The sequence below is a fragment of the Bos grunniens genome, chromosome 4 (assembly GCF_055505025.1).
Source record: "Bos grunniens cultivar Pamir isolate PY7600 chromosome 4, Bosgru_T2T1.0, whole genome shotgun sequence".
NCBI classification, from domain to species: domain Eukaryota; kingdom Metazoa; phylum Chordata; class Mammalia; order Artiodactyla; family Bovidae; genus Bos; species Bos grunniens.
This window is the reverse complement of record NC_141168.1, coordinates 96,441,441-96,459,632: the sequence shown is the minus strand read 5'-3', so window position 1 is coordinate 96,459,632 and position 18,192 is coordinate 96,441,441. Positions and strand designations below refer to the sequence as shown.

The 18,192-nt window shown below is 37.3% G+C and overlaps 1 protein-coding gene across 4 annotated transcripts in view; it reads right to left on the bottom strand.

The window, feature by feature from the left end:
* Window positions 1–18,192, bottom strand: part of AGMO (alkylglycerol monooxygenase) — a 438,246-nt gene that overhangs the window by 294,095 nt on the left and 125,959 nt on the right. The window lies entirely within an intron of this gene.

Sequence of the window (18,192 nt, the reverse complement as noted above, 5' to 3'; positions counted from 1 at the left end):
TTTTTCAATTTTTTTATGAACTTAAAACTGCTCTATAAAGTCTTAGATTTAAAAAGCGGATCTGTTACACAAACTTATACCTCCTGTACTAATCCTCTAATTTAAAAAAAAATTAATTCCAGTTTTTTTTTTCTTTTTCGTTTTTTTTTCCTCTCCAGAAGACTTTCTCAAATTTATGTCTCAGTCCTTCTTTTGAGTATTTTATCTCTGTTCTTATATAGCTAATTTGCAAGAATTCACTTTTGTTCTTGCATATCCTTTTATTTTTTTTATTTATTTTTTTTTTTACTTTCTTTTTTTTTTTATTTAATTTTATTTTATTTTTAAACTTTACATAATTGTATTAGTTTTGCCAAATATCAAAATGAATCCGCCACAGGTATACATGTGTTCCCCATCCTGAACCCTCCTCCCTCCTCCCTCCTCTCCACACCATCCCTCTGGGTCGTCCCAGTGCACTAGCCCCAAGCATCCAGTATTGTGTATCGAACCTGGACTGGCAACTCGTTTCTTACATGATATTTTACATGTTTCAATGTCATTCTCCCAAATCTTCCCACCCTCTCCCTCTCCCACAGAGTCCATAAGACTGTTCTATACATCAGTGTCTCTTTTGCTGTCTCGTACACCGGGTTATTGTTACCATCTTCCTAAATTCCATATATATACGTTAGTATACTGTATTTATGTTTTTCCTTCTGGCTTACTTCACTCTGTATAATAGGCTCCAGTTTCATCCACTTCATTAGAACTGATTCAAATGTATTCTTTTTAAAGGCTGAGTAATACCCCATTGTGTATATGTACCAAAGCTTTCTTATCCATTCATCTGCTGATGGACATCTAGGTTGCTTCCATGTCCTGGCTATTATAAACAGTGCTGCGATGAACATTGGCGTACACGTGTCTCTTTCCCTTCTGGTTTCCTCAGTGTGTATCCCAGCAGTGGGATTGCTGGATCATAAGGCAGTTCTATTTCCAGTTTTTTAAGGAATCTCCACACTGTTCTCCATAGTGGCTGTACTAGTTTGCATTCCCACCAACAGTGTAAGAGGGTTCCCTTTCCTCCACACCCTCTCCAGCATTTATTATTTGTAGACTTTTGGATCGCAGCCATTCTGACTGGTGTGAAATGGTACCTCATAGTGGTTTTGATTTGCATTTCTCTGATAATGAGTGATGTTGAGCATCTTTTCATGTGTTTGTTAGCCATCTGTATGTCTTCTTTGGAGAAATGTCCCCTGGGGACCTGGGGACCACTAATGTTGATAAGGAAAATCAACTTATCCTCTAGTTTTCAACTCCAACTATATATCCTCTTCAGATACACCTACTGATCCACTTGAGACTTTCTGGGATTGTCTCATGCAGATTGTCTTTATTCTTAGCCTTATAATCAGGAAGTTTGGGTTTCAGCCTTCTTGATTCCATTAATTAGTTTAACCTTGTCCATCAACTCAGCTTTCAAGATTTTGTTGCAGCGCACTCCACTTGTTGCTTGACGTTCTTAAGGTTTACACCTTTATTTGTCTGTCTCTTATTGTAATTTTCATGAAGCTTTTCAAAGGAGTCGAGATGAATGCAAGTAGTCAATCAACCACATTTAAGTGGAAGCATTATCCATGATTTTGTACTTTAAACTACTATCTTTGGGCATGCATGGTAAGTCACTTCAGTGATGTCCAACTCTTTACAACCCTATGGACCCGCCAGACTCCTCTGCTCATGGGATTTCCCAGGGAAGAATACCGGAGTGGGTTGCCATTCCTTCTCCAGGGGATCTTCCTGACCCACAGATCAAACCTGACCCTCTGAGTCTCCAGTGTCTCCTGCATTGACAGATTTTTTACCACTGAGCCACCTTGGAAGCCCATCATGAAGTAAACTGATGTAAAATTAAAATATTAAGAACAAGAAAGTAAAAAAAAAAATAGAAAGGTCATATAACTCATAGGACTATTTCTATTTATTCTCTCACTTGCCTACAAAAAGCATCACTTGAATTACCCAAGTAGCTATTTTTTTGCTGTTAGCTCTTAACCAAATATTGGCACCTAAGAACACCGTCTCTCCTTCTGTGGATCAAGCCAAGCACAACTACAGCCCAGAAAAGACATCCTGTCCCTCCTTCAACAGCCAGCAGTCTCCTCGCACAGTTCCAAAGAAAAACAAGAAAAAATATTTGCAAAGATTTTTGTCTTGTACCGAAAATGAGCATTAATTAAATCATGCTTGGAAGGAAGTGCTGAGAGACTATATAAAAACGATATTGTAATGTCAAAGTGGAAAGCATTAATTCATACTGTGCAGGAGTATTTTTAGATGGTACTGACAGTTTGCGTGAAGCTTGGGAGTGGTGTGACTTGCTTTCATAGGAAAGGAATGGCCTAGCCTGGGAATTTTACTGGCAGATATCATAGCTCAAAAATGCACACGGGATGTCTGTCTTATAAAGCAACAAGTATAATATTTTACAGTTTTTTCATTTTATGATCGCAATCAGTTATTATACAAGAAAAGAGTTTTCTTGCTTTTCTCATTATTCACTGTATTTTTGCTAGACAGTATTAAACAGAAGACTGCATCTTATCTTGGATTTTATCACTGTCTATGGTTTGTAAAGTACTTTCACATTCATTGCACCCTTTCAATCCTTGCAACAACTGTTGAGGGTGTTATTAATATATCTTCATCAAAGAAAAAATGGAAGATCAAAAGGGTTTAGTGAGTTGCCTAAGACTACACAACCACTAAATAATAGAATCAAGTGTGGGACCTTGAACTTCTGCTCCCAAATCCAAAGAGGACAATCCCCTCTCCCACCCCTGTGACACGGTCTTCCTTGTCTTAATTAGCTTACCATGACTCAGGACTTTACAAAATGCCGGGCTACATTAGGGAGTTATTTTCCATTATATGTCAGATTGAAGCACACATAATTACCATTTTTTCCAGGTCAAGAAGCAGGTGAATATCAGCATTTTTCACTGTACAGTCTAATAGATACAGAACCATTGTGAAGGTATTTGATCATTTGCAACACTGCTCATACATAAATGTCCTATTTTAAACCTATATCATAAAGTTTAATGATTCAAAAAAAAAAAAAATCAGCTCTAGCACTTTAAGCTGTGCGCATAGACACACACTTGTTTAATCAGTTTGACTGACTTCATTAAGCCAAGGCAAATAAAATCATCCAAGGGGTTGTTTGGACTTAAAATTTTTCGTTTCTGTTTTGTAATGAATTGATCAATAAAGTTAGTTTAACAGGGGTCATGTGTGTAGAAACAACGTAAGTGGTGCAGTGAGAAAGGTGCTTGTGGGCAGGGGTTCGAGGGAGTTCTCGGATGACAGAGGCCCTTGTGCAAGGCCTCAGGATGCTGAGAGGGAGGGAAGAGTGGTCGTGTTCAGAATGCTCTCATTTCCTGCCCTCTCCCCAGGGAGGCATAGATATCATGAAAGGTCCTGGAATGAACTCTTCTGAATCTTAAAATAATTCATTTTCAACTTTTAAAGGATGGATAAAATTTAAGTTTGATCTTTCTTTGAAAAAGACATGATTTTCAGTCATTAAAAAAAAAGAAATACTGCCCAAACCATGAATAACTTGTGTTGATAGAATTTTATGATGGTTTTAAACAAAGTGTATATTTTAAGCAGCTTAAATTTTCACTCAGTTTAAACTGAGAGAGAAAAATAAGAACAAGAAGAGCAAGATATCCATACATCAAAACATTTGACCAGGCAAACTGTAACAATTATTGCTTTAGATGTAGGTATTCTCCTTCATGTTAATAGATTCTATCAGAAGGGTAGTATGTTTTATAGGGCATAATCAATATTGAATTTTAAGTTATACTATGATTAATATTTATTAGAATTGTCATTCACTGTTTCATTCATTCCTTGATTAAATTTTATTTGTTCAAATACCTAATGAGTGCTTAACATGAATATAGCAAGATTACTTGGGTACTCTGCAGTCCTGGGGGTGCAACAGTAAACATGATACAATAGATACATGAGGTCTCAAAGTGGCTATTTATCCAATTTCACATTTTTTTCTAATGAAATCTGTTTGTCAAACCTTAGATACAAGTCCCCATTTTTCAATTTTTCATAGACACAATATCAATAACCACACAGGTTTCAGTAATGCATTCTTTATTATGAGCCTCAGGAAAGTCCATTCATTATCATTTTGGAAAATATTTTATCTCATTTAAATATAAAGAAAGTGAAAGTGATAGTCGCTCAGTCCAGCTGTTTGCAACTCATGGAATGTAGTCGACTCACCAGGCTCCCTCCATCCATAAAACTCTCCAGGCAAGAATACTGGGGTGGGTTTCCATCTGCTTCCTCAGGGATCTTTACAACCCAGGGATCAAATCTAAATAGGGTTGTGTTCAATTATACTTACTATATTACCAATGCATATGACTATTAAATGATAGCTGGAAAGAAAGAATATTAATAAGCTCTTCAGCACAAACTGAGAAATTAAATATGGATCAAATTAAATATCTGCCATTTAGAAATAAGATTTTCAACTCACACTGACATGATTTCAAAATATGACAGTAGTGAAAAAGTAGCAAACATACGTAATTAGGAACTTTTATAAGCAGCTGATCAGAAAAAAGCTGGGACAAAAATAACTTCTATTTAAAGCAGCATTTAAGGTAAAATATGAAATGAAAGGAAATAATTTATAACCTCTGAATTGGAAATTAAACTGAGTTTTTTCATTATTAACAACATAAAGGCTGTGATATATTAGTGGGTGATTCCTTCACTGAATTATAATCTTAGTGTTCTAATAATCGGAGAAGTCAATGGCACCCTACTCCAGTACTCTTGCCTGGAAAATCCATGGACAGACGAGCCTGGTAGGCTGCAGTCCATGGGGCCGCTAAGAGTCGGACACGACTGAGCGACTTCACTTTCACTTTTCACTTTCATGCATTGGGGAAGGAAATGGCAACCCACTCCAGTGTTCTTGCCTGGAGAGTCCCAGGGACGGGGGTGCCTGGTGGGCTGCCGTCTATGGGGTCGCACAGAGTCGGACACGACTGAAGCGACTTAGCAGCAGCAGCAGCAGCAGTTCTAATAATTCATGCAACAGACATTTATTGTGGGTGTAGTGTGTATAACACAGCCAATGTTGAAGGAGAAAGAGTTAGTCTCTGCTTCAGTGGGGCCTGTTATTGAACAAAGGAAATGAAAGTTGTATAAGGTCCAGAGATGAGGCGACATGTCTAGCTAAAGCATGGGTCATCCAACAAGAAGTCATTGCTTCAAAGTAGTTAAAATTTCTACCCGCCTGTTAACTGTCTCATTATTACAAAGCGGTATGCTTTTGAGACTGGCATAGCATTTCTTTAAAATAATTATAAATATCCCATGTAATCATAAATAAATGAGTAAATAAATATAAATCATATAATTATAAATATCCCATATTAAACCCCATGTATAAAAATAATTTGATCACCCTATTTTCAAAAAACACATGTTAAATACCGGCTGTGGAAAAACAGAATAATTCATATTTCCCCTCAGTGTTATAACTTGATCTTCACCACTTCTAAGTAATAGCAACCATAATGGGTCATACTTAAGGTCATGAATGGAGAGCTTCAGTAAGAAACCTATAGGACATGGTGATCTACTCAGATATCAGCATAACCACCAAGGACCTATTTTACCAGAGTTTCAACTTGTCTATTTCTGAGCAGTAGGGGTTTTCATTAACATTCATCAAATCCTCCTGCAGAGAGACCTGGGCTGCTGGTCTCTCTAGAATGAGCATGTCTTTTGGCACTTTGTTGATCAGACCCCTGGGAGATCAGAAGGCAAGCATACTCAGTAAATGATTCAGGATTGTAGAATTCATTTCCCTTGCCAAGAGAGGAAAACCAGGGTCTTTGGGGGGCTGAGAAGCATACATATTTACACATGTATTTACTCGAAGAAGTGTGTGCAAATTCCCAGGACTCCTAGTGAAATAAGAATACTATTTTGTGGTTATATTTGGCAAAAGGGACCAGGGATTCAATGTCATGATAGGCAAATATTACAAACACTGAAGTAAATGAAAGAAGACCTTTTCTCTATTTATGCAGCACAAATGTTTCAAATAATTCATGTTAGTTCTGCAAATGACCACAGGTCCACAAGCTTAAGGTTGAATGATATTAAGTTGGACCCAGAAAAATCTTACATTGAAAAGGTAAAAAATTTTTTCAAACACAAGACACAAAATATGTGGGATAGCATAGGCCCATTTTATCACCTATATCAACCTAGAATTTTAAATTAAGATATGTTTTAGAGAATATCAGAAAGCTAATTTCATTGTGCATATTCCCAGTACTCCAAATAATGCCTAACATACTATATGGTCTCGATAAATATCAGTTGAAATTGATGTATTCTAAAATTTTTCTAAAGTAAAATTATTCTATCCTAATTTATTGGATATTCTAAAAAACATGCAAGGTTTCAAGCCTGTAAAAATTAAATGTCCTTATGTAATTGTTCCATTAAATGTAAGTCACTGAGATTACTTATTAATCTGCTGGAAATCAATTCTACTAATGTCATAGAAGTTTTTCTTTCTGTACTGTGCAATCACTGGCAGAATCCTACTATTTCAAATACCCAATTATGAGCTAAAATATACTAAGAAAAAATGTAAAAAAATAAAAGAACATTTCCTGTAGCAAAATGATGCACCTTGACTGCTGCTGCTGCTGCTAAGTTGCATCAGTCATGTCCAACTCTGTGCGACCCCATAGACAGCAGCCCACTAGGTTCCCCATACCCTAGGCTTCTCCAGGCAAGAATACTGGAGTGAGTTGCCATTTCCTTCTCCAATGCATGAAAGTGAAAAGTGAAAGTGAAGTTGCTCAGTTGTGTCTGACTCTTTGCAACTACGGAGCACTGAAAACTTAACAGGCATAACTAAATCACAGTCACTCAGATTGCAAGACATGTCGGAACCCTAGGTCCATATTAACTCTCTCAAAACCTGTCTACGTTTCTGATTCACTAACTGCAAAAGGTATAAATTCTTTACAGAACTCTATCACAGGAACCAAGGACATGCTAAGCTCTATCATGTGACTGGCCAAAGTGTCCTATATAAACACGGGATATATCTGATCCACAATGGTAGGATAATAGTGATTTATAAATGAATCTACGCAAAACAGGGAGAGAAAAAATGAATTATTGTACAAAGCACAGTCAGTCCTGTCTCCTAAGATTCATAGAGCCACATTTCCTAGAGGGTTGGGGACGTTGGCAGGATAAACTGTGTTACAGGATGACAGGATGTCAGATTCCCTGTAGAGATCTCCTTTCACAGAGTTTTACTGTAAAGTGTGAATAAATTAACTGGATGGAAATACATGGGTTGTAAGATTATTATGAATTAGATAACTGGGATAAATTACAAATAAATGTATTCTACTCTCTTTTACACCTCAATCACCAGATAAAAGATTGATATGCATATTGGGTATACAACAATTAATCAGTACAGAGTGGATAAAACTAAAAAAAAGAGTATAAAAAATTATTAGTAAAGGCATTTTGTTGTTGTTGCTGTTAGTAAGCAGAGGCAATGGACAGAGACCTTAATAAGGAAGCATACTGGAAGCAGTGAGAACATCCCGGAAATCTGTTCACTGTTGGCAAAGTACATAATCTGACTTTACATTCCTTCTCTCCCTTTCCTACTGTAGTCCAGTAAGTTGAACTGTATTTATGTTAAAATAGTTGCTTGAAGAGAAAGACCAGTGTTTCCTCTACCAACAAGCTTGTATACCCACTTCTACTTGAAACACACACACACAAATAATAATAATAAATTGGGTTGTCCTTAAGATTCTGTAATAGTACTTTATTTCTGTTTACTTTCAAGAGAAAAACAAGCATTTGTTAAACACGTGATAGATTCAATACTAGAGATCCAAGGAAAAAATTAGATAGGATCCTTTCTCATTCTTAAAAAGTTTACATGGGTATATTTTCAATGGGCTGCCTAAGCCAATGTCTCTATCTGTGAAAACTAGATAATGCAATAACCTTCTACTAGAGTTTTTATCAGGTAGAAAAGGAAGGTGGGAATTCCAATTGGGGAGTAAAATAAACAGGTTAAGGAAAATTTTAAGACAAACAAGAATAATTAGGTTCGTTTCAAGTGTAAAGTGGAGAAGGCAATGGCACCCCACTCCAGTACTCTTGCCTGGAAAATCCCATGGACGGAGGAGCCTGGTAGGCTGCAGTCCATGGGGTCGCTAAGAGTCGGACACGACTGAGCAACTTCTCTTTCACTTTTCACTTTCACGCATTGGAGAAGGAAATGGCAACCCACTCCAGTGTTCTTGCCTGGAGAATCCCAGGGAGGGGGGAGCCTGGTGGGCTTCCATCTATGGGGTCACACAGAGTCGGACACAACTGAAGCGACTTAGCAGCAGCAGCAGCAGCAAGTGTAAAGAAATGTTACAGTAATGGAGAAATTGTAATTTGAGCAGTCAGATACAGGACTACAATAATCATTTCAAATATTTGTGACTATAAAAATAACAGCCTTTAAGTTATATTTGATTATTTTCATCTAGACTTGATGAAGCTCTATAAAACAAAATTGGAAAAACGTCCTCAGAGTATTTCATCAGGCTGACTGAAATTTAGAATATAATTTGGTATACTGAGCCGTGAGAAATATTTTAACCAATGTCTTGTAATAATATGCTCCATTAATAGTCAAGGGGATTCCTTACTTGTTGACTTGAAGAAGATAAGATAGAACTATGGTCATTTAATGAAGGTTTTCTTCATAAATTACCCAAGCAAAACTGATATAAATGCACACTCTCTAGAGTTCTTTTCTGTGTGCTATTCTGGTGGAATTAGAGTTTCCCTGGTGGCTCAGATGATAAAGAATCTGCCTGCAATGCAGGAGACCCTGGGTTTCACTCCTGGGTTGGGAAGATCTCCTGGAGAAGGGAATGGCAACCCACTCCAGTATTCTTGCCTGGAGAATTCCATGGACAGAGGAGCCAGGTGGGCTACAGCCCATGGGGTCGCAAAGAGTCAGACACAACTGAGCGACTAACACTGATGGAATTGGATGGGATCAGAAATTTACCAGATTTTTTAGCTCCTCCCTCCATAAAAACATGTAATTTTAGTCAGAGCTACTTGGTCATTTGACATAAACCAACAAAGCCCTTGTCTGTTGACTGTCTTTTAGACGTTAAAAAAAATTCTACAGCTTAAAACATAGACTTTAGCTAATCATTTTAGGCAAAATTAATTTCCAGTGCTACATGGTACCTCTGACAATAAAGAATTTCTCATAAGATTTTTTTAAACAGACAAGTCATACCCATGTTGATGAATTACTTAATTCCTCTGGTAGTTTATTATTATACTTTCTTCACAACTCTTGAAAGACACTGGCCAATAAAGTCTCAAAGTAGTCAGTTCATTAGCCTAAGAAGAAGGTCTTCTAATATAGAAGCATTCAGCCAAATAAGCCTAGACAAATCTAGGGTGAGGTTTGTGGTTGTTTCAGAATATGACATGATGGTGTTACTTATACACAGGACAGCAGTTATAAGCATCACACATTATATTGTAATAATAAGCAAGGCTTTTGTTTTCTTATAAAGGAAGAGCCAAGTATAATTACAAAAGAAGCAATAATAGAACTTGCTGACCTCAGGACAATAACTCTTGAACAGAAAATAACGACTTGATATTTTGTAATTAATAACACAAACTGAGACAACTTTGATAAGAAGCACAATTGGCAAGCACAGACCAAAAGTCAATATCAACTTGACACATCACTGGCTCCACAATGCCACAGCATGACAGAAAAATAGAATCTGTTTTTTAAATGTAAACCTCTGATCATGATTTAAACGCTTGCGGAAAAGTCATACTCAAAAAAGGGCACAATGGTTAATCTCAAAAATTTACTGTGTGGCTTAGAGGTAAATGAGACAGCAGTAAATGGACATAATAATGGCATATATATATATATATATATATATAATTGCATATATTGGAAAATACATGCTTCAATTTATATGAACCTCTATTCAAAAAGAATAGAAGTTATTTTCATTTTATTAATCCAAAGGAGGAAGCTCCATAACCCTAAACTTTATAATTTACTCTAAAGCATCAATTTTAGTACAGGAAATAGCCTCATATATTTAGGAGTTAATCTATGCTACTACTATTATCTACCTTTCTTTACTTAAAGCTGTGGCCTCAAGGTCACCCAAGACAAGTACAACAAATAGTTTATTACTGTAAAAACTACTCTGTACTTTAAATGCAAGTGAAGTCACTCAGTGGTGTCCGACTCTTTGGGGCCCCATGGACTGTAAACTGCCATGCCCCTCTGTCCGTGGGATTTTCCAGGCAAAAGTACTGGAGTGGATTGCCATTTCCTTCTCCACTGTTGTAAAGCCTCCTCTAAATCAGTGTAAAAAGCTGAGCGCCGAAGAATTGATGCTTTTGAACTGTGGTGTTGGAGAAGACAAAGAGTCCCTTGGACTGCAAGGAGATCCAACCAGTCCATTCTAAAGGAAATCAGTCCTGGGTGTTCTTTGGAAGGAATGATGCTGAAGCTGAAACTCCAGTACTTTGGCCACCTCTTGAGAAGACTTGACTCATTGGAAAAGACTCTGATGCTGGGAGGGATTGGGGGCAGGAGGAGAAGGGGACGACAGAGGATGAGATGGCTGGATGGCATCACTGACTCGATGGATGTGAGTTTGGGTGAACTCCGGGAGTTGGTGATGGACAGGGAGGCCTGGCGTCCTGCGATTCATGGGGTCACAAAGAGTCGGACACGATTGAGTGACTGAACTGAACTGAACTGAAATCAGTGTATGGTTCACTTTCCAGACCACAAATCAAACAAACATATTGGGGTTAATTGACTCATTTACCTAATCATTCTGAACATTCTTCTTAAAATACCTAGTACATTTTTAATTCTCTCTTATTTTATAAGTTGGAGCTCCAAAAAGGAACAGAGAAGACCAAAACCTCAGTCCTCACAGATTCCATGCTTTATTACTCCAGAGCCTGTTCTGCAGGCAGCAAAGTGCTAACTGCTACAGGAACAAGGATAATGATGGTGGTGATGACAATGACAATAGCTAATATTAACTGTGTGCCTCTCCTTTAATGGGCTTCCCTGGTGGCTCAGATGGTAAAGAATCCACCTGCAAGCAGGAGACCTGGGTTTGATCCCTGGGTTGGGAAGATCCCCTGGAGAAGGAAATAGCAATCCACTCTAGTATTCTTGCCTGGGAAATCCATGGACAGAGAAGCCTGACGGGCTACAGTTCATGGGGTCACAAAAAGTTGAACATGACTGAGTGACTAACACACGCTTTCTCCTTTAATATTCATAGTGGTTCTATCTTTACCCTGATTAGTGCAGAAATGGAGCACAGAGAAATGAGGTAATTTTCCCAAAGACACAGAGTTAGCAATTAGTGGAGCCAGGATTCAATCTAGGTAATCTGAACTTTATGCTGCCTTCCTATCTTTAAGGATTCTTTCAGTCTAGAAAGAAAATAAGAATTAAAGTAAATGAACTTACAAATAAATGTTATTGCAAACTATGAAAAATGCTATAAAAGAAAAGAGACCTGGGTTTATAAATGTGTATAACAGAGCATACCAGTCTGAATTCTGCATGTCTTCTACTCATTTTGTGTACTTGACCTGCTTTATAACCTGAAATATCCTACCCGTGCTCTTTCTGAAATCATGAGGCCAACTGCTGATGCTGCAGTCACCTACAGTCCCCGCTACACCCCCAGACGACCTGCAGTCGTGGCCTCTTCAGTCTTCATGTGATGGTGCACGTGGACTTGTGTCTTAAATCTAGGCTTTGCAAAGAACCTTTAACCTTTCACCTTGTGTATCTGACGTTGCCTTTGAAGCAAGAACCATGGTCGATCTGCTTGGCACCCAGGTATGCATGGAAATACATAAAGGCCTTAAAACCTCATGGACCACCTTTGAGTAACGGAAACAAGAACCGGAAGAAATAATTATTGTCCCTTCCTAACCCTGATGGACCACTTAGGGGGCTAATCAGGACTCTTAGAAGATGTGATAGGTGAAGGAGCAATCGGCTTGTCAAGAAGCTGGGCCATCTGAGAAATGTTCTCCATTGCGTTGACTATCTCTCCCTTTTAATGCCTGGCTTTCATTTTCCTCACTCCTGCTTCCCTGGGATTGTACTTCCCAAGAAAGTGTCCAGCCAAATGGAAAAAACATACGCCTTTGCCTCGGGCTCTTTTTCCCAGGAAGCCAAAGCTAAGGGGAGGGGAGTGCTCACCCCATATAAGGGTTAGGAAAGGCTTCCCTGAGGAAGGCGCATTTGTGCAGGTCTTCTCAGTGTACAGGCTCATTGGAGATGAAGGTCAGGAGGGTCAGAGGTAGACACGGAGAACTGCAGCTTGCCGGTGCAAAGCTCTGATGGGGGTAGGAGCTCAGTGCTTCGAAAGAAATTAAAGGAGGTCAGTAGGGAAAACAATATCCAAAATAACAAAACTTAACACTACATACTATGTGCTGCTCTAAGCATTTCATGGCCTTTATCACATCTAATTTTCACAAGTCTCTGAATCAAGTATAATTAGCAGTCCTATTTTATAGATGAAGAAAGGTTGAGAAAGTTTAAGGAAATTGCCCAAGGTTGTATACACAGAGAGGCAGCATAGAACAATTTAAGAGTCCAGACTTTAGAACTAAACTACCTGCGTTTGAATAACTGCTCTACTATTTGTGAACTGTATGACTCTGAGTTCTCTGTGATACAATTTATTCATCTATTTAAGGATCTCATCATATCTTTCTCATATTATTGCTATAGAATTAAACAAGTTAATATTTGTAAAGCATTTCAAGCAGTTTTAAGTACTCTCAGTTTAAAGACTGCTTGATAAGTAGTCAAGTTGATTTCAAGTAAATGCCGGGTCTAAATCCCATACTTCATAGGCACTATACTGTTTTTCACTATATTAACAGTAATAGATAAGGTTAACCAGAAAAACGGAAAGGATAAAAACGCTTAGTAATGACTTAGCATGGTAAGTACAAAGTAGAGGTATAAAACCGTATTTGCTAGTGTGGACCTGCTGATTCTCAAATACTTTTGCAATAACGTTCTCAAATATGGATCATACAGTTTCACAGTCCTGTTAAATTTAAAAATATAGAACAAAGAGTGGAAGAATGCAAATCTTTTTCAGTGTAATAGTCTCTGGGCATTTTACAGGGGAAGCACGTTCCAGACAACAATGAAATGTTGTATCCTTACTTGCCTAATAGATGTGTTGAATTTACTATGGCTCCCCCGATTTCGTGTAGACACATGAAATATATTGAGCAGGAAAAGGGGACAATGAGGGAATGTAAAGGCCTATGAAGAGCAAGGGGATTCTGTTGTTGGAGGAAAACTTGGCCAGACACATCAGGCTTAATTCATGGGAAAGGAATGGCAGCTACAATATTTGTCCTGACAATGTAAATGGTTACACTATTTTCACTTATTTGGACATAAGTGTTTCTTAAAGAAGCTTGTTTTAATTGAAGATGTTGTGGTGTTCTCCCTTTACCAAAAAACAAACAATAAAAAAAACAGAATCAAAAGCATTTAAATATTTACAAAAGGAGTAAAACTTCACAACAGCGCATGGAAATTTAATAATAGTAGGATTCCTGAAAATATTTACACCCCAACACTGAGTCTATAATGGCTCTTGCAGGCAAATAGAAAATCCAGAATTTTACACAGGGTATTTGCACCATATTAAATAACAGGTATCTGTAGTTTTAGATATTATTTCTGAGGCCGTTATGGGATTTGTTAAATAAATCTACATTTGAATTCACTGTCATATTCATAATTCTATAATTTTAAGGAAATATAATTAGAGATGAATATCTTTAATTTAGAGGAGCGGTTTTATATGTTCATGCTTTATGAAGATGCTCATTGTTCGCTATAGTACAGTCCTGAGATGCCGGTAAGGCATCTGTCCTATTCCTGACCCCTATGAGGCCCCTGCCACCTCCCACACAAACTCAACTTCTCCTTTGACCTCAACAAGCCTAATAATCTGTTTCTCATTTGTAACTCTTCCTCTACCTCATTTAACAAGCTATTCTAACAGATCTGCTCACAAACAGCTCTCCTACCCGCTCCTGACTGAATAGGTAAGCAATTTATTCAATTCTCATATGTTTGTGAGATAACTCATCAAGAAGATAATGAATTTAAATGCTGGCTCTAAATTGCTAATTCAAAATGGTGATGGCATCAATATCACTGCAACTGTTACATCCACTGTCCTTATTCTTACAAGTGTGGCAACACAGCCAATGCAAAGTTTGCCTTTACTTCTGTTTTTATCTTTGCCCTGAATTATTACACTAACAGACATTGGTACCAAGATGTCTCTGCCAAGGGTATACTTTCTACAAGTACAAGAATTATTTTTTCTGAATATTCAAAGGCAAGATCATTATGTTTGAAATTTCCTATGCTGCTTAATGATTTCACTGCAGGAAAAAACGTGTAGTCCTATGAATTGTATAATAATATGTACATGTATAATATATATATATATGTGTGGGTACTAAACATATGTAATAAGTATACATATGCATTAAATATTTATGCATACATACAAGTGTGTATGTGCTTATATACAGAAATTATATATACATATACATAATTTACATACAAGTATATATATATGTGTATGTATGTGTGTGATTTTTTTTCTATACTTGGTAAGATCATGTCTCAGAGGTATAGACTCAGATTATCCCCAAAGATATATATTTATATGTATTTTGGGTTCCTGGGCTCAATTGCATCCTGTGTGAGGGGAGGGGGCTTTTCACACACACTGGGAAATTCTTGGTCACCAGCAGGGTGTCTGAAGAGCCAACTCAATTCTAACACCATCTATCCAGGGATGGCACCAGAGTCCACAGGTTAAGGCAGGGTTCAGCCCCACAAGACTGCTCCGTCCCACTTCAGACTACAGAGGCAAACTGAGGTAGGTGCCTGTGCTTCTGACCCACCAGCTACAGATTGGAAGTTCTCACGATCCTCTCCTTGGACTTCAGACTCCAGCCTCAAGTTCAAGGTGTTAGCTATACTCATGACAAACTGGCTGTACATCAGAGTTTCCCACACCTCTCTCCTCAGGTTCAATTAATTTGCTAAAGTAGCTCAAAAGAACTTGGAAAAACATTTTACTGACTGAATCAGTAAAAGGATGTTATAAAAGGATGTAACTCAGAAACAGCCAAATGGAAGAGATGCCCTGGGCAAGGCATAGGGAAAGAACACAGAACTTCCTTGCCCTCCCGGAGCTCACTATTTCTCCCCAAACCTCCACAGTATCAGCAACACAGAAGCACTCTGAACTCTCTCCTTTTAGTTTCTTTTTCCATATACAAGTTATTTTTAATTATGATGTATTTATACAGCATTTAAATACACACACTCCTCTCATGCAATTTAATCAGATTCATGTATTCACAATATTTATCAAGATTTTAACTTCAGCAAAACGCCAACAATATCATATATGCTAAACATGTAGTCTATAAAGTTTATACAAACCTATAAAATATTACATCCAAATTCATGTTTGAATTAAAATGCTATGAATTGATTTGCATGCATTAAAATATACTAGATGTGTATTATCAAGCAAGCATTCTGCAAATTTCACAGTATTTTGCAAATATTCATAATATTTTGCAAATATTATAATTTTGGATTCCTTAATATTATGAGGAAAGAAATCTCATCTCACCAAATAAAACACTGTGATTTATCTGCATTTTCAGAATTATATACTGGTTGATTTGACAGTATCATCAATGTTATCTTATTAACAGAGGCTTCATTACAAGGGTATTTAATGAATGTTGTAGGTATGCAATAGCAACTGAATTCAATCTCCAGTCCCTTCCCTTCTAGAAGTTCTGGGGGTGGACTGGAAATCCCCTAAACAGGAGCAAAGACCAAATATATATATTTATTATGAAACACAACATCGCAGCATATATTTATATATTATATATATAGACACTATAAATTTATATATATTTTATTAATATATATGCATACGTGAGTGTACTTATTTATGTATTTGCTAATATTAATTCTTATCAGCAAGAGTTTATATTTGACTTGCTTTTCAAATAATGCCTGAAGCTTACACAAGTTTGTGGACTGGAGTAAAGAAGGTAGAGACGAGTGACCTTAATATTCAGTTTTTCTTCTAAAACTCAATACTATTACTGCAAATTGAGAAAATTTGCTAAAATAATGACTTTCTTGCTATATTCAATATTTTTATATCAATAAAATATCACAACAATAACTGAGTAGACTAAAATTCTATTTGCCTTGAAGGCTAACTTCTGTTTCTCTTCACTTCTCAATTTGTGTAAATGTATACTCAGAACATGGTCAGGGATTCAAAGTTTCAAATGGGAATTTATGAGTTGTTTTCTCTTTATGTTACAAAGTAAGGACATAATAACTTGGTTGGCTTGATAAATTACCACAGTATAAAATCATGAGGGAAGTTTTGAACACTCTCCACAGCTTCTCTTTACTCTTGGAAAGTAGCCCGGGTAGTAATAGGACTCTCATTGTTATGCAAAATAATGCTTTCTTTCATCTTTTATCTACTTCTCATTTTGGAAATGAGAACTTTTAGAACTCCTTATTTTTAAACTATTTTAATATCTTACAACTTTTGTCTATTTGACGGCTATTTTAAAAACTTCATTATGAATGTATAGTTGATTCCTCTGGTCAAAAGCTACGGAGATGAAACTTTTGATGAAATAAATCATTTGATATCACATTTGAACTGTGGTGTTGGAGAAGACTCTTGAGAGTCCCTTGGACTGCAAGGAGATCCAACCAGTCTATCCTAAAGGAGATCAGTCCTGGGTGTTCATTGGAAGGACTGATGCTAAAGCTGAAACTCCAATACTTTGGCCACCTCACGTGAAGAGCTGACTCATTGGAACAGACCCTGATGCTGGGAGGGATTGGGGGCAGGAGGAGAAGGGGATGACAGAAGATGAGATGGCTGGATGGCATCACCGACTCGATGCACATGAGTATGAGTGATCTCCGGGAGTTGGTGATGGACAGGGAGGCCTGGCATGCTGTGATTCATGGGGTCACAAAGAGTCGGACATGACTGAGTGACTGAACTGAACTGAACTATCTTTATGTATATAACTGAGGAAAGCCAGTTAATATTTTATCCATACCCATCCAACACAGATTTTTAATCAAGTAAAAGGTCATGTAAAAGCAATAATAACTACAGCATCTATAAAACCAGTTTTAACAAAATGAATGGATTGTACCATTCATGATCTGACTAAAGAACAAGGAGTCAGAGAACTCACTGACGTTCAGCCACTGGCTGAGGCAGTTACTGACTGTGTAACCTTGGATGGTCAACTGAGCTCCTCATGAATTATGGGATAGAGCCTGAACTAGGACCATAACAATGAAAAGAGATGGGCAGACTTAAGAAGTTCTTGTAGTTAATTGACAGGATTTTGTGACTGGCTGAATATGAAAGAGAATTAAAGAGGCAACAGCTTAACCTGTGAGATGGCTTTCACATGGCAAGATAGTTTATAGAGATATAAAATACCCATGGAGAGTCTGGGTGGAATAAGGTTTCATCTTGTCATGCTTAATTTTGAAGTGGCTAGAGGATATCAAAGAAATAATGTCTTGGATATACAGTTGATAATAGAAATCTAGACCTCAGGAGAGAGGGCTCACATGAGGATTTGGATAACTGTATGTTTAGCACACTTGGAAAGGCATCTAGAGAAAATCGATACAATGGAAGATCTCCTTCAGGAATAGATGACTTAATGGTAAATGGACAAAGTAACAAAAACTCAATGGAAACAATGTTTAAGGATTCTATTAACAACAACAACAACAAAGGAATGGTGAATGACTAGAAAGGGTAGTGAAGATGCAGGAGACTCAGAAGTGTCATGAAACAGAAGGCAGACACACCAGAAAGACAGAGTAGTATGGAAAGGGATCAAATAAAA